Source organism: Muntiacus reevesi, chromosome 3, assembly GCF_963930625.1.
Source record: "Muntiacus reevesi chromosome 3, mMunRee1.1, whole genome shotgun sequence".
In the NCBI taxonomy this organism is placed as follows: Eukaryota; Metazoa; Chordata; class Mammalia; order Artiodactyla; family Cervidae; genus Muntiacus; species Muntiacus reevesi.
In genome coordinates, this window is record NC_089251.1 from 126,464,413 (window position 1) to 126,490,580 (window position 26,168).

Sequence of the window (26,168 nt, forward strand, 5' to 3'; positions counted from 1 at the left end):
TTGGTGGTTAAGAAATCTTTAGTTTTGGGTTAACGGAAGTTAAAGGAGCAGCAACAGCAACCAAAAAAATCAAAGGAAATATGTGGACCAGGAAAAACATAATGAAAAAACTTCCAATGAATTCACCAGAACCAAAATCAACTAGTCTAATACCTACACATATTTAATGATAAACTAAATACTCCATTTTAAGAAGTTCAAATCAATTTGATAAAATTGATTAATACAATCTGAAATACTTTCTATATTTTAAAGTAAATTTAAGTGATTAACTCCTGATATCAAAATGATGTAATAAAAAAGCCAAAAGGTAATAAGATACAAAGACCACTATTAAATGACTCTACATGGCAGTGTTGGCTACCTGGTTTCACTGTATCAGAGATTTCAACTCAGAACCTAGGGCACTGATCAAATAAAAATCAAGAAACAAAAGGGGATTTCATGACATTATTGTTGACTATGTTCTCTTTGCCTGAGATTTTTTGTTTGTTTGTTTGTTTGATGAGAAAATGAAGAATTTGATTCTCGAAGGCAGTGGGGGTGTTGCACAAAGCATGGAACTACAATGCTATCACTTCTATTCTGATCTTGCTCAAGTTCATCAGGGAAATTAACCTTGGCAGCTTATTCAGTGACTAAATCTTGATATTTTTCTGGCTTAATTCATAACATAACTGTAAGCTATTGCTCCATGTTTATATTTCCCATCCATTTCTCACATTTCCAAAGCATGCTGATATGTGATCCAGGCAGTTTAGCTACCATAATTGGCATTTTTCTTGGGCCAAAAGGAAACAAATTCCTTATCCTCCATACTTTTTTAATTTCTGAAAAACAACAAGTAACATGGTTAATCCTCTTTTTGATCTTTTCTCCTTTTGAATTTTCCCTTATAGTCTTTCTCTCTTTTAATCTTTTACTCTCTTTTTAATCTTCTCATTTTGCCCCACCCCTTTTATTTGACTTCTCGTTATGTACTCTTTTAAAAGAATTGGTCCAGTCTATGGAAATGGGTCTTCAGAGGCTGTTCAAAGAACCATTATCCGCAGTTAGAGGCCCTACTATTTCTCTAAAGAATTTCATTGCAACACTTGCCAAGATGTCTCAACAGACTATCTTTCACAGTATTAATAGCACATAAATCTTGTGGACAAAATGATGCTTAATGAAATTATTTTCTTGTGATGAAACGTTAAAATATATTCGATTTTTCACCTTCCAAATATACATGTAAGACAAAAGGTTATCCTAACAACTCAGAAAAATTGGGCATTCACAAGTCACTTGGCTTTTTCAATCAGGAACATCCATATACATCTTTAATTTCTGTTAGACCACTTTGGTGACAACAGATGGTGCAGAAGGGCAGTTTAGTTTCAAATGAAGCACTGTTGTATTAATCTTTACTTTCTTACACAATTTTGAAACTCACATAGCAGTGACATTGTTTATGCATAAGGTACACTTTTAACAGTAGCCAAGAGTTTGGAAAGGAAGGAATGAAAGTTTGGGAACTTAAAAATATATAGGCCTTCCTCCTAACTTGAAAGACATATTTAGAATGAGTTGCCTATTTCTCTTATAAGGCACATTTTCAAAACACACTCATAAGATGTTTGGCTGCTAGTCTACTATTACACCTTTCCCTTTCATCTTTCTTTTTACTACAAACCCTTAATGACAAATGCAGGCAGGCCAGTGATACTGATATACCGCGAGCTTAGCATGTGAATTAGTCATCAGACAATCAGTTCAGGGGTCAGGCTTAGAGAAACAGTGCAAAGTTTGCAAAATGCAGGTCAGCAGAGGTGCTCTCCACTTCAAAGGGGGCGTGCTTGGCCACGAGAACTCGGATCCCAGGCAGAAACAGCTGGGATTGTCGTTTGTCCAGAGATGGAAGGCTTGTGTGTGTTTGAGCGTGTTTGTGGCCAAGATTGGGTTTCACTACTTTGTAGAACAACAATTTACTTTAGGAGGCTGTGCTGATAAAACACAATAGGAAGTTGGTGTGCACAGAAGCCCAGGTCACTAATATCAAGCAAGGGGACTGATCTGGGGCAAACCACACAAAAAGATATCTGAAACGTCCCCATGTGGGATTTGCTCAGGATTTCAGTTTCCGAGAAATTTATAAAAGCATTTCCTTTCCTCGGGAGTAAAGTGAGAAACCCGTTTTGTTTGTATAGGAACTGAAGAGAAAACACGAAAATTTGAACCTATTCTGAAGATTTTAGAATTTGCTTTTTCTACCTTATTTTGTTCACGGGCAAATAAAAGAAAGAAAAAGTTTGATTCAGACTTTTGTTTGAAGAAAGTATATAGGAAAACCAATTTGTCCTTTTCCACTTCAGTTTATTTTTCTTAGGAAAAATAAAAAAACGGAAGTCAAGTCAGCATGTTACCCTAATGTTAAAACTTAATTTAATTAAAGTTGTAATGAATTTGTATTCAGTCTGTAAGTGCATTTTAGTTTCAATTTTAAAAAAGATTTCTTCTCAGTGTCCTTATGGTTTTAGGGCAGCTCATCCAGAACTCAGCAAGTAGAGAAGTCACTAACTTCAGAGGAGGAAATGTACAGGATGCTAGTTTGACCTCAAGCTGGTGTTACCGTTTTTCATTTTTGAGAAAAACTACAGTGTGAATCAAGAGAACTGGGTTCTTGCATCTCTCAGGGTTTTTCAACTACTGGAAAGAAAACTGGAAAGCGAAGTAAAAAATGCTACAGAAGAGAAAAAAAAAATCCAAAATCCAAACCATATGACAATGCCTATTTCTTCATTTTCTTTGTCATGTTGGTTTACTCTTTCTTGGCATTAACTGTCTTGTTGGGTTATGGTTTCTCCAAGAAAGCCATTTCAAAGAAAGATCTTTACCAGGAGTTCAATGAGAGTGAGCCCTGAAACAAGAATGTGACCCGTCAATGGTGGAGAAGCATTACTTTGAAGACGAAAAGTCTTCTTTGAACACTGAAACCAGGATACTGTGCTAAATACTCGTAGAAGGCTCCTATCTTAGGGGGGCTGTAGACACCTTATTCAGCTAATTCCAGCCTGATAAGCCAAATTATTGCCTGAATGCGGAAAAAGACTGACTTTCTAAAAAAAACAACAGCAACAACAACCCCCCCCCAAAAAGCCCCTGATTTATTTGCAAAAGAATTTTCAAGAGGAGGTATAACTTATAAAGCTTTTCTGTCTTCTTATAAATCAGTATTATCATGCCACTAATTCATCACGGCGCATCAGTAATGGAATGTTTTGGACTGTATTGTTTTAAGTTATAGGCAGAAAAAGAAGAAAAAACCAGCTCGACTCAAGTATGGTGAATAGTTTGAAGGAATTTGTTACCTATGATATTATCTGGTGATAAAGCCCATGAATTTCTGGTTTCATTGGAAATTAACTCTGGGAGTACAAGCAGTATAGCAGAACATGCTTTACCCTTTTTCATGAACTAATACCACTGAATATGGGAATATATCAATTCCCTCCATGCCCCCGCCCCCACTCACTACTCAGCTGAGTTCATATGCAATGGGAAAATTATTAGCACAACATCTGCAGAACATAATTACACTGCTGTTTTATATCCTTTTACTGGAAAGCTAGGAGTTGAAAGCTGACATTTTTTCTTTCCATGACTTGAAAACATTCATAAATCTTATAACACAAGTGTGCCTCTGATTTTCCTTGGTAGCCACTAATGGTCATTTATTTCTGCAGGGCTATTTCCATGAATATTTTTTTAAAGTATATTTTTAATACTGATTAAATTAATGCAAAAGTACAGTGTATTTAATATGCATTTATTTTCGATGTGTCAGATTATCTAACTCTTTTTGTCAATTTCTTTGACATTGTAGATTGATTTATAAACCTTTTGCATTTGTTTTGAACATCTGAAATTTCAGGTTTCCCAGCTGGCACAGGGGTAAAGAACCGGCCTGCCAATGCAGGTGATGCAGGAGATTCCTGGGTTGGTCAGGGAATGGCACTCTTGAGAGGATTATAAGAATAGTAATAATATCATCTATATTAACAAACATTATGTTGCGAACATTGTAAGTAAATAAGGGTGGTTGCCATTGTCTACAAGTGCATCACAATGATTGTGTTGTGGCCAACTGAGCGTTTCCTATGTGACAGGCACACATCTAGGAGCTGGGGATGTAGGGAGGGGCAAAAAAAGTACTTACCTTCATGGAGATTACCTTTTAGGAGAAGAGACAGACAATAAATAAATGAGAGGTTAAGGAAACATGGAAAGGAGAAAAATAAAGCAAGATAAGTGATGAAGGTTGGGGGTGCTGTTTTAGGGAAGGGGTTAGACCCAGTATGTCTGAATGGGTGATTTAAGCTTTGGTGATATTGAGATTTGAATGACAAGAAAGAGTTAGCTATGTGATGATCTGGGGGAAGAAGATTCTAGGCAAAGGGACCAGAAAGTGTGAAGGCAATGTTAAGAGGAAGAGCTGGGCATGTTGTTTTAGTTTTGTTTTGCTTAACTGTTTTTATTTAAAAAAATTAGAGATCTTCCTGTCACCACTTCTTCCCAGCACAGTTAAGTTTTATTTATAGCAATTACAATACAATTACAACCAATAAATCAAGAAGGGTTGGCGGAGGGTGCTTATGGCTTCAAATTTAAAAGGGGAGGAGGGGGCACTTCAAACAAAGTAAAAAACTACCTAAATTTTAAGAGTAATTGCCAGTACAACTGTCAGATTGGCATTCTATTTCCTGCCATCTAATCAGTAATCAGTGCAGACACAGGTGATGAAGGGTCCCAAAACAAGGTATACAGAGGAAGTAATTTACAACCACAGAAGTTGTTACTCTGTAAACCCCTGCCCCTCACCCAACTGGGTCTTTTTTAAAAGACTTTTTTTTATATGGACCGTTTTTAAAGCCTTTATTGAATTTGTTACAATATCGCTCCTGTTTTTTTTGTTTTTTTTCTGGCCACAAGGCATGCAGATCTTAGCTTCCTGACCAGGGATGGAACCCACACCCCTATCATTGGAAGGTGAAGTGTTAACCATGGTCTGCTAGGGAAGTCCTGGGTCTTTTTTTCTCATGCTTTTGCAGTAACTCCTTATGTAGCATTTTTAAAACTTCTATTTCTTTTAAAAGGCTTTTGGGTGGCATTTCAAAGTCCTCTGCATTCACCTTCAGTTTCTTGCAAGGTCTGATGCGTGTTAGGAGGTTCAGCTGTTTGCAGCTTCCCACATCAGCCTCAACTACACCTAGGTTCTCTGAGCTACATGGGTGGGATGTGAAGTCTTGATTTACAATCCTTTTCACCATCTCAAAAGAAAGAATACATTTGTCATAAGTGGCCTGTTCAAATCCCAACCAGTGCAAAAATAATCACAGATTGTGTCTCTGGCACATCCGGTGCTTAGAGCTTCTGCATAGATTCAACATGGTAACCTCCTCCCCTGCAGCATTCTAGGGCATGCAAGGGTCAAGAAAGATAAATACCCTCTGGAAGTGGTCACAAAAAGGCAAGATGGTTGTCTGAGAGGAGGCCTTACAAATAGCTGAGAAAAGAAGAGAAGCGAAAGGGAAAGGAGAAAAGGAAAGATATACCATTTAAATACAGAGTGCCTAAGAATAGCAAGGAGCAATAAGAAATCCTTCCTCAGTGATCAATGCAAAGAAATAGAGGAAAACAACAGAATGGGAAAGAATAGAGATCTCTTCAAGAAAATTAGAGATACCAAGGGAACATTTCATGCAAAGATGGGCTCAATAAAGGACAGAAATGGTATGGACCTAACAGAAGCAGAAGATATTAAGAAGAGGTGGCAAGAATACAAAGAAGAACTAGACAAAAAAGATCTTCATGACCCAGATAACCACAATGGTGTGATCACTCACCTAGAGGCAGACATCCTGGAATGTGAAGTCAAGTGGGCCTTAGGAAGCATCACTATGAACAAAGCTAGTGGAGGTGATGGAATTCCAGTAGAGTTATCTCAAATCCTAAAAGATGATGCTGTGAAAGTGCTGCACTCAATATGCCAGTGAATTTAGAAAACTCAGCAGTGGCCACAGGACTGGAAAAGGTCAGTTTTCATTCCAATCCTCAAGAAAAGCAATGTCAAAGAATGCTCAAACTACCACACAATTGCCCTCATCTCACACTTTAGCAAAGTAATGTTCAAAATTCTCCAAGCCAGGCTTCAACAGTACGTGAACTGTGAACTTCCAGATGTTCAAGCTAGATTTAGAAAAGTCAGAGAAACCAGAGATCAAATTTCCAACATCAGTTGGATCATTGAAAAAGCAAGAGAGTTCCAGAAAAACATCTACTTCTGCTTTATTGACTACGCCAAAGCCTTTGACTGTGTGGATCACAACAAATTGTGGAACATTTTTAAAGAGATGGGAATACCAGGCCATCTTACCTGCCTCCTGAGAAATCTGTATGCAGGTCAAGAAGCAACAGTTAGAATTGGACATGGAACAACAGACTGGTTCCAAATTGGGAAAGGATTTGTCACTCTGCTTATTTAACTTATATGCAGAGTACATTATGAGAAATTCCGGGCTGAATGAAGCACAACCTGGAATCAAGATTGCCAGGAGAAATATCAATAACCTCAGATATGTAGATGACACCACCCTTATGGCTGAAAGCAAAGAACTAAAGAACCTCTTGATAAAAGTGAAAGAGAAGAGTGGAAAATGTTGGCTTAAAACTCAACATTCAGAGAACTAAGATGATGGCATCCGGTCCCATCACTTCATGCAAATAGATGAGGAAACAACAGAAACAGTGAGAGATTTTATTTTTTGGGGCTCCAAAATCACTGCAGATGGTGATTGTAGCCATGAAATTAAAAGATGCTTGCTCCTTGGGAGAAAAGCTGTCATCAGTCTAGACAGCATATTAAAAAGCAGAGCCATTACTTTGCTACAAAGGTCTGTCTAGTCAAGTCTATAGTTTTTCCAGTAGCCATGAAAGGATATGAGAGTTGGACTCTAAAGAAAGCTGAACGCCGAAGAACTAATGCTTTTGAACTGTGGTGTTGGAGAAGACTCTTGAGAGTCCCTTGGACTGCAGGAGATCCAACCAGTCCATCCTAAAGGAGAACAGTCCTGCATATTCATTGGAAGGACTGATGCTGAAGCTGTAACTCCAATACTTTGGCCACCTGATGTGAAGAGCTGACTCATTGGAAAAGACCCTGATGCTGAGGAAGATTGAAGGCAGGAGGAGACGGGTACAACAGAGGATGAGATGGTTGGATGGCATCACCGACTCGATGGACTTGAGCTTGAGCAAGCTTCAGGAGGTGGTGATGGACAGGGAGGCCTGGTGTGCTGCAGTCCATGGTGTCGCAAAGAGTCGGACAGGACTGAGTAAACTGAAGTAGTCACAGAAGAAAATCACCCCACCACACAGTCAGCATGTTTTCCCTGTGGTTGAGAAGCATTATAAAAGAGACTTTAGCTTCCTCTAAACTTTATCATTATATTCACCAAAACCACCACTCTGCATCAGGTGGCCAAAGTATTGGAGCTTCAGCATCAGTCCTTCCAACGAATATTCAGGGTTGATTTCCTTTAGGATTCACTGGTTTGATCTCTTTGCTTTAGAGTCCAGGGGACTCTGAAGAGTCTTCTCCAGCACCACAGTTCAAAAGCATGCACAGCAAGGGATGGCAGTGAGACAGGCTGGGACCTCCAGCTGCAGTGCTGCAACGCTTCTACCTGGACACACCTTTCCTCCAGCAACAAAACACAAAGAAACTATATGGAACTAAAAATAACTGCGTGCATGTGCAGTTGGGGCAAATTCTGGACAAAAGATAGAAAAACACTGAAAAACCCCTACTGCCACTTTGGAACAGCCAGGAGCACAGACAGGGCGTTGGGAGCAAAAGCAGGGTCTCCTGCACTCAACAACACCAGAGGGTTGGGCAAACCACTTACGCCACCCCTCCTCCGGAGCCCTGGACACACCCCTACCCTCATCCCATATAAGGACATCCCCCCACAAGCTCAACCCCGCCTCAGTGAGCAAGGGAACCTATTGTTTGTTCTCACTTTCCTCTGCTGTAGCAGGAACCCCACTAAAGCCTGGTCTGAATTTCTTGTCTGGTTTCTAGTCAATTACTATTTTTTTTTTTTTTGGTGTGTGTGTGTGTGTGTCAATTTCTATTGATTGGGGAAGGCAAAGCACCCTGGACAGTATCAGCAGGGCTGTAACAAGACAGTTTCATTTCCCTACAAAATGAAGTGAAAGTGAAAGTCACTCAGTCATGTCCGACTCTTTGCGACCCCATAGACTGTAGCCTGCCAGGCTCCTCTGTCCATGGAGTTCTCCAGGCAGGAATACTGGATTGGGTAGCCATTCCCTTTTCTAGGGGATCTTCCTGACCCAGGGATGGAACCCAGGTTGCCTCCATTGCAGCCAGATTCTTTTAATGTCTGAGCCACCCGGGAACCCCTTCCCAGGTGGCACAAGTGGCAAAGAATCTGCCTGTCTACGCAGCTTTCCTGGACTTTAGACAGAAACTGGGTTCAGAAAGCTTTTCAACTTCACAGAACGCCTTCTCCTTTTGTTTTTCACATGTTCAATAAAATGGCAGTTTGTTTTCTGAGATTTCCTGGCTGTTCTTCCTTGCATCCCTTGTCATCTGAACCATCTCTTTTCTTCATCTCCGTTGTCCCAGTTCTATTCAATTTTGTTTTTCTTCTAGTAGTTTCTCTTCAGGCTGGACCTCCGTTCTGGAAGTTAGCCCAAGGGCCAGTCGTGTGGGTTCACAGGGGCTACCCTGCCCCAACCTCTTCAAGACTCCTTGGAAAACTCCTTCTTTGAATCCACTGCTGGGATAGCCATGACCCTTTCAAGCTGTGGACTTCAAATGGACCCTTCACATTTCCCAGGGAAATCTGTCTACTTTTGTGTTATTTTCCTCTTCTCAGATTTATCAGATGCCCTGATGCTTCCCTGTGCTTACATCTATTCAGAACCAATAACATACAGATCTAGACTAGGCCTTTGGCAATTTGGCCCCATCCACTTATATTTTGGGGTATAAGACAGCTTTTTCACATAATTTAGTTTTTCTCTTGTTTCTTTTCTTTTAAAAAATGTTTATTTAGTGCATTGGCTGGGAATGTTCTGTTTTTAACTGAGGTGAAATTCATATAACATGAAATTAACTACTTGAAAGTAAGTGTACATTTCAATGTCATTTAGTACACTCACCGTGTTGGGCAACGATTGCTGCTATCTACTTCCAAGACATTTTCATCACTCCAAAAGAAAATCCCATAGCCATGAAGCAATCTTTCCCTGTTCTCCCAGGGCGCCAACCTCTGGCAACCAGCAATTTGCCTTCTATCTCTGTAAGTTTACCTATTTTGGACATTTCGTATGAATGGAATCATACACTACGTGACCTTTTGTGTCTGGCTTCTTTCACCGAGCATAATGTTTTCAAGGTTCATCCACTTTGTAGCATGCACTTTTACTGCATTTCTTTTCATGGAATATGCAGATACATATCATGATTTATTTACTCATTCATCCTTGTCACTTAGTTTTATTGAAATGCCTGTGAAGTTTTGATTTTGCTTTCTAGTTGCTCTGTAGTTTTTGTGTAGGGATTCAGGAAGATCCCCAAACTGCTGCTGTTATTTTAACCATTTCTCTAGAATCCTATGGGGCTTTACTTGAGGTTTTAAATGCCTGCATCAGATATTATTAAAAATAAAAGGAATAGCATTTGGTGGCACATGAAAGGAAAAGTTCACAAAATCCTGCTGAGGTCCTGGTGCTCTCCTTTTCTTTATTCGTTTTGAGGCTGATTGTCAAGCTTTCCTTTGAATTTCATGAGTCTGTATCTTTATTTCCACCACCACCACTTCCATTAATTTTAACCAGTTTGGGTGGGTATCTGTCATTTGCAGCCCAGCAGGCCATGACCATCACCCCTTACCCCAGTCTAGGATTTGTGCTTCTTCTGCAATTTTCCCGGGGTCAATTCCTTCTTGGGAACAATAGCAGCAATACCTCTCAGTGCGTGATTTTCTCCAGTTGACATGTTCTTTAGCAACCTTCTAAAGTAACAGATGACTTTCATACATACTTTGTATGTATGAACATACATATCTTTCTTCTGATTTTATGTTTGGTTGTCTCCTCCGCTGCTCCCTGGCTTTGATTGGATTTGTTAGATGCCAAACCAGAGACAGTAATTCTTAAGCAACTGATTTATTGAGGCAGTGCTTTCAAGTGGACACTGCCAGGGAGTAAGTGTAGCAGACTGAGATGGGAGACAGGCAGAATGTGATTTTAGCTGAAGCCCAGCCTCAGTTTGACCCCACCTGGACCTCTGGGGCGTGAAAGACACCAAGAGTTGTCCCACCTTGAGAAAGGGAGGCGGACCTTTGGTTTGGGATTCTACCAACTTAGCATATTCTTTGTGACTGCACGGACGGAAGCCTGACAGGCTCCTCTGTCTGTGGAATTTTCCAGGCAAGAATACTGGAGTGGGTTGCCATTCCCTTTTTCAGAGGATCTTCCCAACCCAGGGATCGAACCCTGGTCTCCTGCATTGCAGGCAGACTCTTTACCATCTAAGCCACCAGGGAAATTGCCTCTTCTCTAGATAGGGGTTATTTGATGGAGAAGGGTTCAGCACTGAACTGTTAGCCCTCATCTCAACTAGTTGGGGAGCACCACTTCAGTAATGAGGATGTTGGTGGAGGACCAGTTGTGTCTACTACACTTTTGTCTAGCTTGACACATCAAGAAATTTTTCTTTCCTCTACATATGTTTATCTGTATCTATAAATTCCATGTTCATATAACACATGTAAAGATATACCTATGAATCTTTGTATTCATGTATATGTTGTGCACTTGTATATTTGTATGGTTATAAATACATGCCTTTTAATTTTGGTGCTTTTCCCATTCTCCTTTTAGTCTATTTAGACAAACTTGTAGTACAGAAGTGTCATCAGATACAGGCTTGATGATGGTGTGAGGCAGAGATTTGTCCACCGGGAATAGGGTCTGGCAACTCCAGTGACTTCTAGGAAGATGCTGCCATGAGAACTGGTACATAAATGGCTGAGGGAGGGCAGTGGGATGGGGGGAGGTCTTCCCAGGAAGGGTGAGGAGTTGAGGGGTTCCTTGGGAAGGTTTAGCACTGCTACCTGTGAGTGTGGAATCAAAAGGGAACAAGAAGTGGCCATTTATATACATAGGTCACTTGTAAGTTGAATTTTCTGTAAGAGGCAGTTGTGTGTTTTGGAAATTTGTGGTATCTCATATTCTGAGGCTTAAGCAGAAAGATATTCTTTCGGTTGTGGTGTGGGGTAAATGTGGAGGCAGGAGGAGCAGGGAGGGAGGGAGTAATTAATGTCTCAAGGTCAATTTCATCTTTACAATTTGTGGTTCTGTGGCTTCTCTTTGATTTTGTTTCTTTCTGTAGTAAAACTTGTTATAGAAGCAATGGTGTTATGGAGACTCTTTTATGAGAACTTCAAGTCAGTGTAAGGCACCATTAAAGGTCTTTTGACAGTTTACATTATTTAGTTCAAATGTGTATTTTGAATTTTTGTGGTGAGAAATTACACATATTTGCCTTTTTAAAGAGATGTATGGGTTGCTTATGACATGTTAAGCCCCCCAAAACTGTTTAAACACTTGGATGTATTAATAAATTATCTGTAACTATCTACATATAGAACTGAACATTCCCTATCCAAATGGGTGAAAAGGACGGGGGGAAAGGCAAAGACATTGCTGTTTTTCGTTTTCTACTTTTTAAGAATTATCAAAACCTCTTTGTTTCTTTTCCCAGCATGGACCCCGCAGGCAGAAGTGGAGGGTAATTTTAGGACTGGATGATACATAAGGGGGCCAAAACCCCGGAGGTCATGACCTATGGCTTCTATAAGTGAAGAGTTTCTATTTTGGGAGAGCAGTGTTTGCAATGTTCTCTTATTATCTGCAGATCTCACAGTGAGGAGTGTAATAATTGGCACTCAACCTCATTTTCCTACTGACTTTCTGAGGAACACAAGACAAGTCCATCTGGTATAGCCTTTCTCTTTCTACACTTCTGCACTCCTGCTTCTCTCATATTCTGACATATTTTAGGATATTTTGCTAATATATATCAATATAATGTATATATACATTATACATAATATAATGTGTGTGTATATATATATATGTATGTGTGTGTATATAAGCAAATGGTGTGTGTATACACATACCATTTCACTGGAGACTGCTACAAATTTCTAGCTCATTTTGGTGGTCCCTTTTTTTCCCCACTTGGTGTAGATCCTGAGTTTTGAATTTCCAGCAAGAACCTTGTTTGGATTATAAGGATCTTGATAAAGGACTTTGTCTCTGTAATTATTCTTCCGTTCAGGCTTCAGAGCTCCAAAATTGTAACTTTCTGGCTATTGGGCAAGAGCTGTCTTCCCTCACAGAAGATTCAGCTCATGTTTTTCTTTAATAGACTTTTAATGTTTGAAGCTGGTTGAAATAAAGAGCTTTCATCATTTAAGAAATGTCAACAGTCCAAATGTCTTAATCCAGCATGAAACTGAAGTAGAGTGTACTTTTTAAGTGCTCTTGGGAAAAGGTGACATTTGAAATAAATAAGTGAAATAAATTAGAGGATGATGGCCTCCTGAGCCTCAATAGAGGTTCCTGGAAGTTAACTTTTAACCATGTGATATGAGATAGCTTCTTTCCAAAGAATGGGTCCATTTAGGCAACAAGGCAACCCTGTTTCCCACGACTAGAAAACACTACGCAATATTTTTGATCACATGGTTTCATAAATATGTTTCACGCCTAAGTGTGTGGGACTGGAATGGGTATTTAAAGTTTCCTTAGTTTAAAACTACTAAGGCATCAGTTCGGTTCAGTTGCTCAGTCATGTCCTACTCTTTGCGTCCCCATGGACTGCAGCACGCCAGGCCTCCCTGTCCATCACCAACTCCTGGAGTTTACCCACACTCATCTCCATTAAGTCGGTGATACCAAGTCACAGAACTTGTTTTTTCCTGTGGTTTAAGAAGTGTTCTGAAGCCCCTTTATGCTCTCCCATTGCAAAGCAGACGTGCTCCTCAGTGAGGAGCTTGTAGTTCATGGTAACCACCTGCTGGGGACACAAAGTCACAAGGCAGATTCTCCGACAGCAGATTTTTTTCTATGAAGGGGTAGAGAATAAACATTTTAATTTTTCAGGCTAGCAGGCAAAATCAGGGATATTATGTAGGTACTGATGTCACAAGACAGAAACATTTTCCATAGATTTTTTAACTGGCAAGATTAAGAATATAATAATCATAATACTCACTGTGTATAATTTTTGTAATGCAGGCTCACTAATGAATGTATTTTTTTTGGGGGGGAATAGCATTTCATCTCTGGGCTTCCCTGGTGGATCAGTTGGTAAAGAATCTGCTTGCAATGCAGGAGATGTGGGTTCTATCCCTGGATTGAGAAGATGCCCTGGAGAAAAAAAATGGCAATCCACTCCAGCATTCTTGCCTGAAAAATTCCATGAAGAGATGAGCCTGGCAAGCTACAGTCCCCATATGGGTGTGCAAGGGTTGGATACAACTTAGCAACTAAACCACCACTACTGCTGCTGCTGCTGCTGCTAAGTCGCTTCAGTCATGTCCGATTCTGTGCCACCCCATAGACGGCAGCCCACTAGGCTCCTCTGTCCCTGGGATTCTCCAGGCAAGAATACTAGAGTGGGTTGCCATTCCCTTCTCCAATGCATGAAAATGAAAAGTGAAAGTGAAGTCACTCAGTCGTGCCTGACTCTTAGCGACTCCATGGACTGCAGCCTACCAGGCTCCTCCATCCATGGGATTTTCCAGGCAAGAGTACTGGAGTGGGGTGCCATTGCCTTCTCCGAAACCATCACTACAACTGAACATTTCATTAATTGGGGCTCAAAGTTAGCAGTTCATCATCGAATCATTTGTAAATGTTCATTTGTAGGACCTCTTCTTGACCGAGGGGGTCATATGCAAACAGGTGGCGGTGGGATTTGGTCTTCTGGTGTTTCACCAAGGAACCCATCCTAGGCACTTCTTTCTAAGTGCTGTGTTTGTTTGTTTCTGCTTTCTGAAGAGGCATAACAAAAGTAGAGAAATATACATGTTTAAAAGCGTGTATGTATGAAGGAAAATTCTAAATCGTCTCCAATTCCTTTTTGTTTTTTAATTCAAAACACACAGTTCCTTGTGTATCTGCTCACAGTGATACATTCTAGCCCCCTTCTTTTCCAGTGAGTGTTAATCCCAGTTCACCCTTTGGCTAGGTGTGGCCTTCGGTTGCAGATAATATTAAGTGTCTTTCTCAACATTTCCAATTGCCTGACCCACATCAGGTGGTGGGGATACAGTGGCAAGCAGGGGTGACAGGTCCTTACTCTTAGGAACTTGTGTTTCAGTGGACAACTGGCCAGTCAACGTTGGCTGTTGGCATCTACCAGCGAGCCATGACTAGGTTCAGCACTCCATTCTCAACATCATATTTAGTTCCTGCAATAACCCCTTGATGTCCTATTTTCATTCGCATTTTACAGACTGGAAGTAGAACTTTAAGGTAATGGCTAAGGATAACTGGGGTACTTGGTCTGTGTAAGACTTGGATCTAAGTGCCTCACATACATTTTCTCATTAAAACCCAACTCTTATGTGGCTGGTGGGCTTCCCAGGTGGCACTATAAAGAATTCACCTGTCAATACAGACGACCGAGAGACGTGAGTTTGATCCCTGGGTCAGGAAGATCCCCTGGAGGACAGCATGGCAACCCACTCCAGTATGGAGAATCCCATGGATAGACGAGACTGGGGAACCATGGTCCATAGGGTCACAAACAGTCCAAAATAACTGAACATGCATGCAAGGCATGTGTTTGGTATTACTGTCCTCATTTTATAGACAAAAAGAGGCAAAAAGAAGTAGGGAGCTGCCCAGAGTTGCTCAGTTGATCAGAGATAGAGCTGGGATCAAACCCAGGCAGTCTGTGCCCTAGCATCTAAGCACTCAACATCCTGCTTTTTCAATCTTAGAAAGATTCTGTTACTTGCCCAGGATCACACAAGTAGTAAATGGCAAAACTGAACTTTGAGCTAGAGGAGACTGACTTCAGAATTTTTTCAGTCACTCCCTGTATGCAATGATTCCCATTTTCCAGTTTGTCACTGGGATTGATTCTTCATTCATGAACGAGTTCCTTCCAAGATAAAGGGATGGGGAGTGGGTCTAGTTCACTAGGAGATAAACACAGACAGCAAGGATGACAGAGTCCCATTTCTACGGTTTCTGGATTGACAGAGAGAGAACCACAAAAAATGGATGCTCCATGGATCCTGAGCTTGACTCAGGGAAGCTTGACTGACCTGCTTATTCTTTCCATTTGTTGTTGATCTTGGACAAATCATTTAACTTCTCTGATTTTCAATGTCTTTACCTCTAAAATGCAGCTAATAAAACATTCGTGAAAAGGAATGTAATGAGTAGTGTTTAAAACCTTCTCATCTTCTGTGATGCTTCGTTTTCTATGTCATCTTAGCTAGGCTGTTACCCTGAGATTTTGTTGTTGTTGGAGTTTAATTGCTTTATAATGTGTTAGTTTCTACTGTACCACAAAGTGAATTAGCTCGATATATACACATATCCCCTCACTCTTGGACCTCCCAAGCCGAACTCCCTTTGGTAAAGAGCAGCTTCCCACTATCTTTTTTATTAGGTTGGGGTAAATGCGGCTTTGCATTGTTGAACTTTGCTGTTTGATACTGGAATGCATTCTTAAATAAATGTGGTTATGTTATACACTATTTTAATGTGCATTTATCCTTTTATTTTCTTTGTTAATGACTTATTACTAGCTGTGTATTTTATATTTATTTTAGACTACGGAAATCATGTTAAATAAGAAGCTAATTTAAGCAATCATCTTATTCAAGTTCAAAATGGGTCGTAAAGCAGTGGAGCTAACTCACGCCATCAACAATGCATTTGGCCCAGGGACTGCTAATGAATATACAGTGTAGCGGTGCTTCAAGGGGTTTTGCAATGGAGACGAGAGGCTTGAAGATGAGGTACATGATGGCAGGCCACTGCAAGTTGTTAACTGAGAGCTTCATCAGAACTCAGTGTTGACCATTTCATGGTCCTCAGGCACTTGAAGCAAGCTGGAATGGTGAAAAAAGCTTGATGAGTGGGTGCCTCATGAGTGACTGAAAGTTGCTCAGTCACGTCCAACTCTTTGCGAACTTATGGACTATAGTCCGCCAGGCTCCTCTATCCATGGGATTCTCCAGGCAAGAATACTGGAGCGGAACCCCGTTCTCTTCTCCGGTGGATCTTCCTGACCCAGGGGTTGAAATCAGGTATCCTGCATTGCAGGCCAATTCTTTACCGTCTGAGCCACCAGGGAAGCCCTAGAGTGCCTCATAAGTCGACCAAAAAAAAAAAAAAAAAAAAAAACAAAAACCACACCCGTCATTTTGAAGTGTCATTATCTCAGTCTATGCAACAATAAAGAACCATTTCTTGATTCGATTGTGATGTGTGACAAAAAGTGGATTTTATGTGACAACCAACAATGACCAGCTCAGTGGCTGGACTAAGAAGTTCTAAGGCACTTCCCAAAGCCAAACTTGCACCAAAAATGGTCACGGTCACTGTTTGGTGGTCTGCTGCCTTTCTGATCCACTACAGCTTTCTGAATCCTCGCAAAAGCATTACATCTGAGAAGTATACTCAGCAAATCAATAAGATGCACCAAAAACTGCAAGGCCTGCAGCCAGCGTCGGTCAACAGAAAGGGCCCAATTCATTTCCACGACAATGCCCTACTGCGCATCACACAATCAACACTTCAAAAACTGAATGAATTGGGCTACGAAGCTTCAGCCACCATATTCACCTTAGCTCTCGCCAACTGACTACCACTTCTTCAATCATCTCAACAACTTTTTGCAGGGAAAACGCTTCCACAACCAGCAGGAGGCAGAGCATCGTTTCTGAGAGTTCGCCAAATTCCGAGGCACAGAATTTTATGCTACAGGAATAAACAAATTTATTTCTCATTGACCTTTGTAAAGGAGACCACCTTTGATAATGCATGCAGGCTTCTTTAAATCAGTTGAAGGCCTTAAAGGCAAAAACTGAGGTTTCCTGGAGAAGGAGAAATTCTCTTAGCAGCATCAACTCCTGCCTAAATTTCCAGCTTGCCTATCTGCTCTACTTAGTTACGTCTCAGAAGGACCTTGTATGTGGTCACTAGGTAACTACAGCTATCAATGTCCTACGGCCTGCAGAAAATCTTTGAATTTCAGAGGTATAAATAATTGAAATATCCGCATTTTATTTTATATATTGACACATTTCAGGCCTGTAAAATAAAAGTACTACCTTTGAATTTCATTCCAATTATAACTTGTATTCACAACACAATTTTCTTTGAGCTGCACTGCTATGGCAAAATACAGATAGACTTCCATCATCATAAAGCCCGGCTGATGTGCTGATTAAAGGAAAATGGCATGGTGAATTGAAAGATGTTTTAACTACTGTATCTAATTACAAAGAAGAACATGTTACTTACCAAAATTCAAATGTGTTCTATAATAAAAACAAGGGCAATTAACAATCAAACAGGCAACTGCTTTCTTGACAGGCAGATGACACAGAACAGGACTAAGAAAATGCAGAAAGTCTTTGCTTGAAGAGGAAAACTGAGATTTTCCTTCAAATTGTAAGGTAAGATCCCCAAAGCAGATGACTTTGTGGTTATAAGGCCAGGAAGGCTCTCAGGAAGCATTGGAATTGCTAAGTTTGGTTCTGCGTTCCTGAAGCAAAGTCCAATTTATTTCTAAAATGGGGGGAAATATGTATTTACAAGTTTCTCAAGATATTGGATGCAAAAGACACTTTATTTCCTTGTAATTTTGCTTGGAGATAAACTAGTATAAATGCCTATTTTAATATATATATTTCTTTATAGTATTATCCTTTAGATAGTTTAAGTTCAGAATTTCATAGTCTTGCCTTCTGACTAGCCCATAGCATTCTGTCTGGTTAAAGAAGTTAACATCCATGAATTAACATGAATGCTAAGAATGATAAGTTTTAGAAAAGTTAAAAATTTCCTAATAAAGCCAATTCTTTTCTTTTTCAGGTGAGTATATGTGATGTGATCTCTTTTTCCTGGACGTATAGCTGCTACTTACCCTGACAACTAATCTTAGTAAGTCTGAGAATGGGCTAATGGGTTTATTATTGTCAACCAAGGGGATGGATCTTTTATACTCAATCTTTGGTCTCGGGCACAAGGAGTGCATATGATAGCTTAGAGATAGGAATATTTTCTGACCCAGAGGCCCTGGTTTTCAAGCTGTAACATGCACAAGAATCACCTGAAGAGCTTGCTAGAAATGCAAAATCTTGAGCTGCACCTTTAGAGATTATGAATCAGCAGTTCTGGGGTGAAATTCAAGAATTTTAATTTTTAACAAGCACCCTAGGTGACCCAGAGGCAGATAGGTCATGGACCACATTTTAAGAAATATTCATTGGAGTGGGTTATCTACCTCTCCTTTTTTTTTAAAAGCTAAACTCCTAGTAGTAATATTATTTGTAACTTTATTTACAAATAATTTTATTTGTAAATAAAATAACTATTCATAAATTACCTAAAATTACATATTGCTTTTTTATGTACACACATTCTGTCCATCATAAAACATTTATAATAATGGAAGTTAAACATTTTAGGATGCTCTCAAGATGAAACAAATTATATTTTACAGATTTTTGAGCCTTATCTTATTCATTATTCTATATAGTTTACTCTTTTTGCTCTCACTGGCATTATTATTAACATATTTAATTCAGTTAATACTAATTATGTTTTAATGAGAGCCATGTGATCACACATGCTCTATTATTTTGAAAATATGGTAACTATATCATGAAACAGTTATCTAAAAATCATCTCAAAGTACAGTTTATTTTGACCCTTGGTTATAACAGATTTCATAGTTGGAAGACAAACCTTTCAAAGATGCACAGATTCAAATGAAAACATACATCTATGGCTGGGCTTTCTAAACTATGATATTCATTTTTAGATTCCATCCACCCATCATGTAATATTTTTGTTGAAATTTGGCTGATAAATATCTGTATTCTCTGATGTCATTTAATGTTTTTCAAATTAATAAAAAAATTGCTGAATTTTTACATTTTAAGCAAACTTTTAAAAAACTCTGAAGTTTCTCATTTGGAAGATTTCAGATCAGGTTAGAAAGCTCTCTTCCAGGTTTGAGTACATAAATCTTAATATTCTTAGTGGCATATTTTTTTTTTCCTTCCACAAGTCATGTAACAATGAAAATATTTTTAAACTTTTGCTTTCAAATGCTTAAAATTCATAGCTTGAATTATTCTCTAAAAGCAACAGCATTACCCATTTATTATTGAACTGTCACCTTCACTTTGAAAGAACAGATGAAAATTAAATATGTACATTTACATTCTCCAGGGGATCTTCCTGACCCAGGGATTAAACTCAGGCTTTCTGCATTGTAGGCAGATTCTTTACCATCTGAGCCAGCTGCAAAGTCCATGCACATAGACAGGTAGACAGAAATACATAGAGATAATATGATATAAATCCGCTAGGTAACATGCAACTGAGAATTACTGGTTATCACAGACAATGTTGACAAATTTGGAACATTTGTGTTGTAGTAAAATATATATATAACTTTTTTTAAACTGAGAAACTCAAAATTACTTAATTAAGGGACAACGAGGAAACCTCTGTGGTACCAAAGTTTTTCACTGTTACTCTGTCTCATGAAAAGCATGATGAACATTCTGTTATAGGAAAGTGTTAATTTTTGGGAAAGAAGGCACTTGAAAGGCTTCCTCGGGAACTTGGTGTGCATCTGACTTTCACTTTGTTGCAATAGTTTTGAGTGGGGTGGGGTCCGAGTTTCAAGCATACTAATATCCCTGTAATCTTGGTCCAAAATGATGTGTTTGTGCCAGAAAAGCATTCTTCTCTTTCATTATCATACAAGAAACCTCAAAAATGACTTCAAAACCTTTCCCATTAAGTTTCAGAGACATTTTGTAAAGCCCCGATTGAGTATTAAGTGTCTTTAAAAATTGTCGAAAAGAAGTCACAGTTTGGATTTCTTGTTCTTGATGCTTAGGTTTTAAATTGCCTTCTTAATCATTGTGACTGAAATACATTATCAAATAATATCTCAGGGCTCATCAGATACATTGAGGGTAAAGGCATTGATGAATATAGGGGATAAAAACTCATACTTCAGAGTTTTGACTGTGTCCCGTTTTGCTGGCGGTCCTCTCATCAGATCCAATTAGACTGTCATTATTTTTATTGATGTGATTCCAAAGAGCTTTTACTGGGGACAGGAGAAGTCTCAGCTCTGCCTTTTATTTTCTTTCATTGTTCCCTTGTATTTCATTATTTGTGTTATCTTCAATGCATACTCCTGTTTTGTTTTTTGCCAGACTCTTTTTAATCCACTTGTCCATTTTGTTAAAACCGGATAATGTCACTCCTAAAACAGCTTAGTCTTGCAAGTATAAACTGCAGACTTTTCTAGTCTGCTGCATGTGAAGGTCAGAGCACAGGTGTTACCTGCAAGTCCCACTGGGTTAGGAAGCTTCTGTTCCTCCCTCAGGTTACCCTATGTGGCATACGGACTAGTGCCAACCTGTATATTAAATATTAGCAAAGCATCATTTATCTGTTTTAATATTACAAGCTATAAGTAGTACCTATCTCTTTTTTAATATTACAATCTCTAATATTACAAACTACAATGTCTGAAGTTGTTTTCCTCCACCTCAGTCATCACTTCGAGCATCCCTTTGGGTGCACAGTACCACTCCTTTGACATGACAACTGGAGAGGATAACTGGGGCAAGTGCTCACAGATGCAGGACAGACGGATACAGATGTTCAACCCTGATCCTCTGGGATGTATCCCCAAGTGGTGAGGCCCTTCTGAGATATATACAACAAAGCATGCTACACTTACTCCACATATGTGTGTGTGCGTGTGTGTGCACATGCATGGTTCTATCTTCCTAGTCGTTTTGATAAAAGAAGCATGTATTCTATATTCCTTGCAAGGTTGCAGATTATTATAAACTACCTAAGTTAGACAACTTATCCAAAGAACTATACTGGCATGACTATGATTTAAAGATAACATATAAAAAATATGAAGAAAATGACTGTTAAGGCCTTAGTACTGATGGTATTTTATATAGTCCTCATCCTTCCCAGATATACAGAAGCATATGTTCCGTGAAGGCAGACTCATGTGTCTTATTCACTGCACTGTCCCACCTCACAGAGATGATCACTTTTATTCACTCAGTAAAATTTGTTGAATTAATGAATGAAAGAATAAACAGCCCATGCTTCATGTACTTACTCCTTTCCTGGCTTCACATTATTTTCTTACCCTTGTTTTCCTTTTGCACTGATTTACTTGTGCATTTATTTCATCTTGTTTATTTCATACATATTTATAAGCTTCCTTGAATCAACTAATAAATGATAGAAATGGAAACAATTATAGGTATCCTTTAACGAGTGAGTGCTAAGTGTTTTGCTCAGTACCTCATAGACAGTTGCTTATTTAATTCTCACACAGTCCCGTGGAGTAGGGACAACTAGTTCAATTTTATAGCAAGAATTAAGTTTGGAAAAATTATATCACTCGCTCAAATTCACACTGGGATGAATCTGATGTTCTGGGATTTAAATTCTGATCTATTTATTTCCAGATCTTATGTTTTTAGCATGTTTACAATTGATGAACATGAGATTTGTTAAAAACTGCTAATAATAGTTAGTCTTTGATTGTTTGCAAATCCATGTTTCTTCTAACAGCATGTCTTCTTGGATTTATTGCTTTGAAATGTCCTTTAAGATTTTCTCTGCATTCGGGCTGACTTGCATGTAACATATCTTATGTGGGTTATTTAGATTATAGTTAACTTGGTATTTATATAACTTGATATATATAACTTGATATTTATTGATGTCACTTGAATTTTATATAGCTGTCAAAATAAAGAATTTAATTTTTCTTAGGAAACATTTAAAAAATCAGTCTTGGTTATATAGTTAGTATCTTCATTATTAGGAAAACTAATATTCACCCTTCATTTAGTTTGTGAATCAAATGATGACTTCCTAGATTTGGAAGGAAGCAATCAAAAACTGCATGAGGGTTTTCGGAAAGACACTATGTTGTTTTTTTTTTTTTTATCTAGGGATCTCTATACCAGAACATATTTAATTGAATATTTAAAATCTGAGTGTGAAAATTTTTTTCCCATCCTCTGAGCATGAACTTACATTAATAAGTTTATCTTTAGGCTACAAGAGTCTCATGAAAAGGATTTGTCTTTTTCTCCTTCAGATGTCTGCCATTCATTCTAGGTTTTCTCAGGATAAATAGCTTACTTTTTATTTTGGAAAACAAGAACCTTAGGTTTTTCTCTGTTCTTCCCCACCTCCTCAAAATGTGAAACCATCTGCAAGCTTGAGTGTTGTGGAAATTACTCACCCTCGGAGAATTTCATGGCCAAAACCACAGCCACATTCCAGATAAATTAAGTGTGCATGAATTAGTGCAGCTCTCATACTCCACCCATTCTGCACCTCCCACTGTTGCTCTGTGTCATTAGCATATCAGACGTCACAATCTTCCTGAATCCAGTGACATACACCTCCACCTAGGTCTCTATGATTTCAAGGCAAACTCTTGTTTTTTTGTTTTTAGATAAAACACTAAGGCATAAAACAACTTCATAATCTCTCTAGTGGGGTTTCCCTGGTGGCTCAGTGGTAAAGTAGTCACCTGTCAAAGCAGGAGATGCAGGTTTGATCCCTGGGTTGGGGAGAAGGCCCTGGAGGGGCAATGGCAACCCACTCCAGTATTCTTGCCTGGAGAATTCCATGGACAGAGGAGCCTCTCGGGGTCGCAGAAAAGTCAGACATGACTTAGTGACTAAACAACAACAATAACAATCTCTCTAGTAGGTTCTGTAGGGTTTAAAAACAGAAATGAACCAGTTATGTTTGAAAACGTGAAGGAGATACCCAAACTGATATCATCGGTGGATCTTGAAAACTTGAGTGTCTGAATTGCCCTTAGATTTCATACTGGATCTCTTGTGAAGGGACATATGATTAAAAAAGCATGAAGTCAAGGCAAAACATGGTTCTTTGAAAAAAGAAATAAATTTATCTGATCGATATGAAAGTGTGTGAGCCATAAAAATGGATCTCACTGGGGCAATTTTGTAAGAACATATCTTCCATGATATTTGCTTGAGGCTGAAAACATTTTCATCTACTTTAAAGAGTTAAGTACTTGAAACAGCACTATTTCCTTACTAAGATTCATATGACTTATCACATGAAAAACAAAAAGGGTAGGATGAGTTTTGTTGGAGACCCTCATCCCCCCAATTATTCCTTTAAAAACATGTTTTCAGAAGGCTAGAGGGAGAAATCGCATACACAGAAATGGTTAAATTCTTACTGGGACTTCCATGGGAATTAGCAGTCTGTAGACCAAGGCTCTGGCCGAAAATGTCATGGTTGGACCATGACTTCCTATGGGGTTGCTGTTCATGGCCAGCTTCTTGTTTTTCTTTCTGCAGTGTGTATGTATGCCCAGAGGCTATTTGTAATGGGAGAATTTTAAGAAATTCATAAATTTAAAACACCCCACACATACAAAATTCTTTCTGAATGTGTCATCCTAAAATTCTTTCCCCAAATCCACATAAAATAAAACAGCATAAGAGCCATTTCTTTGTAATGGCCTATCTTATGCTTATTTTTTATTGATCTTAACCTACAATACTAGGTTAACAGCATGAATAGAGCAATATAAATTGACTGAGTTTAAATGGCAAAAAAAAAAAAAAAAATCACCTTTCCATGTTTATTTCTTTGAAATAAATGCATCTTGCATTTAATTTCAGAGCCAACAAACATAGCCTAAAGAAAAATAAGAATTTGTATGCCTGGACAAAAGTTTTAACATGTACCTTTAAACATGTATTTATACAATATGAGTTAACTTGCTTTGTATACAAAAGAAATATAAACTCTTCAAAGAGCAAGCATCTGATCTTTAAGAACAGAGTTCATTGAGGTTAAATTGTGCTCAGAGAGTTTAAAGGAAAAAAGAAAGAAAAAGGAGATTATACCTCTGCTCATGGCAGGAAAAAGCTCATTTCCAGGGTAGAAACTCCTGAAATCCATAAAATATGTTCCAGATCTGAGACGTGGTGAATTTGTGCATCATATCTGGATACTTCTGCTATAGAAAGACAGGGGACCAATTTCCTTTCTACTGAACTGTTATAAAAATGTCCAAAGTATATGTGAGAGGCAAGTTTAAAAATTAAAGTAACTAAAATTTTGTTCTGCTTAATCCTAATGAATCTGACTGCAATGCAGGAAATGTGGGTTTGATCCCTGGGTCAGGAAGATCCCTTGGAGAAAGGAATGGCTACCCACTCCAGTACTCTTACCTGGAGAATTCCAAGGACAGAGGAACTTGGTGGGCCACAGTCCATTGGGTCGCAAAGAATCGGACATGACAGCAACTAACACTTTTATCCCTAGTGATCTTTTATAATTCCAATATTTGAAACACTGAAAACTCAAAGCTATAATGTGGAACAAACCCAGAAACACAGAACATTGATGAATCTCTGCTAAGCCGATAGTAAAACATTTATTAAAATTCAAGAAGGAAGATATCTGAATCCCACAGGTTCTTAAGCTCTTTCATGTCACGGACCCTTTGGCAGTCAGGTAAGTGGTCCCTTTCCCAGAATATTGTTTCTAAATTCACAATACAGAGTACACAGCATTACAAAAAAAATCAATTATGTTGAAATAAAATGTTGATCAAAATATGTTAAAAAAATATCAAATTTGTGACATAGTAATATTTGTGGTTTTTTATGTTCTCTGTGTGAATTTTTTTTATTGAGATATAGTTTATGTACAATATAAGTTCTGAGTGTACAACATAAAGAGTGTACAACACAATTTTTTAAAGCTATATACCCATTTATAGTTATAAAATATCGACTATATACCCTGTGTTGTACAATATAACCTTGTAGCTTATTTATTTTATATGTAGAATTTGGCTGCACCACTGAGTGGTATGCAGGAATTCCCCCAACCAGGGGTCAAACTTGCGCCCCCTGCAGCAGAAGTGCAGAGTCATAACCACTGGACCACCAGGGAAGCCCTTAGCCTCTACTTCTTAATCCCCTATGCCTATATTGCTCCTCCTCCCTCCTCTACACACTGGTCATCACTCGATACCAGTTTGCTCTCGATATCTGTAAGTGTGCTTCCTTTTTGCTATTTTCTCTTCCTTGTTTTCGTTTTTATATTCCACATATACATGATATCGTACAGTATTTGCCTTCGTCTGACTTATTTCAGTTAGCAGGAAAGTGAAAGTGTTAGTTGCTCAATCCTGTCTGACTCTTTGCAACCCCATGGACCTGCCAGAGTAGCCTGCCAGGCTCCTCTCTCCATGGGATTCTCCAGGCAAGAATACCGGAGTGGTTGTTATACTCTCCTCAAGTGCATGCTCTCCTCAAGTAAACACTACTCGTTAAGATGCCCAAAATATTAGGCTAAATATTAACCAAACTCAAGCACATGGAGGTCAAGAAGCAACAGTTAGAACTGGACATGGAACAATGGACTGGTTCAAAATTGGGAAAGGAGTACGTCAAGGCTGTATATTGTCACCCTGCTTATTTAACTTCTGTGCAGAGCACATCATGTGAAATGTTGGACTGGATGAATGACAAGCTGGAATCAAGATTGCTGGGAGAAACATCGATAACCTCAGATATGCAGATGACACCACCCTCATGGGAGAAAGTGAAGAGGAACTGAAGAGCCTCTTGATGAAAGTGAAAGAGGAGGGTGAAAATGCTGGCTTAAAACTCAACATTCAAAAAACGAAGATCATGGCATCTGGTCCCATCACTTCATGGCAAGTAGATGAGGAAACAATGGAAACAGAGACA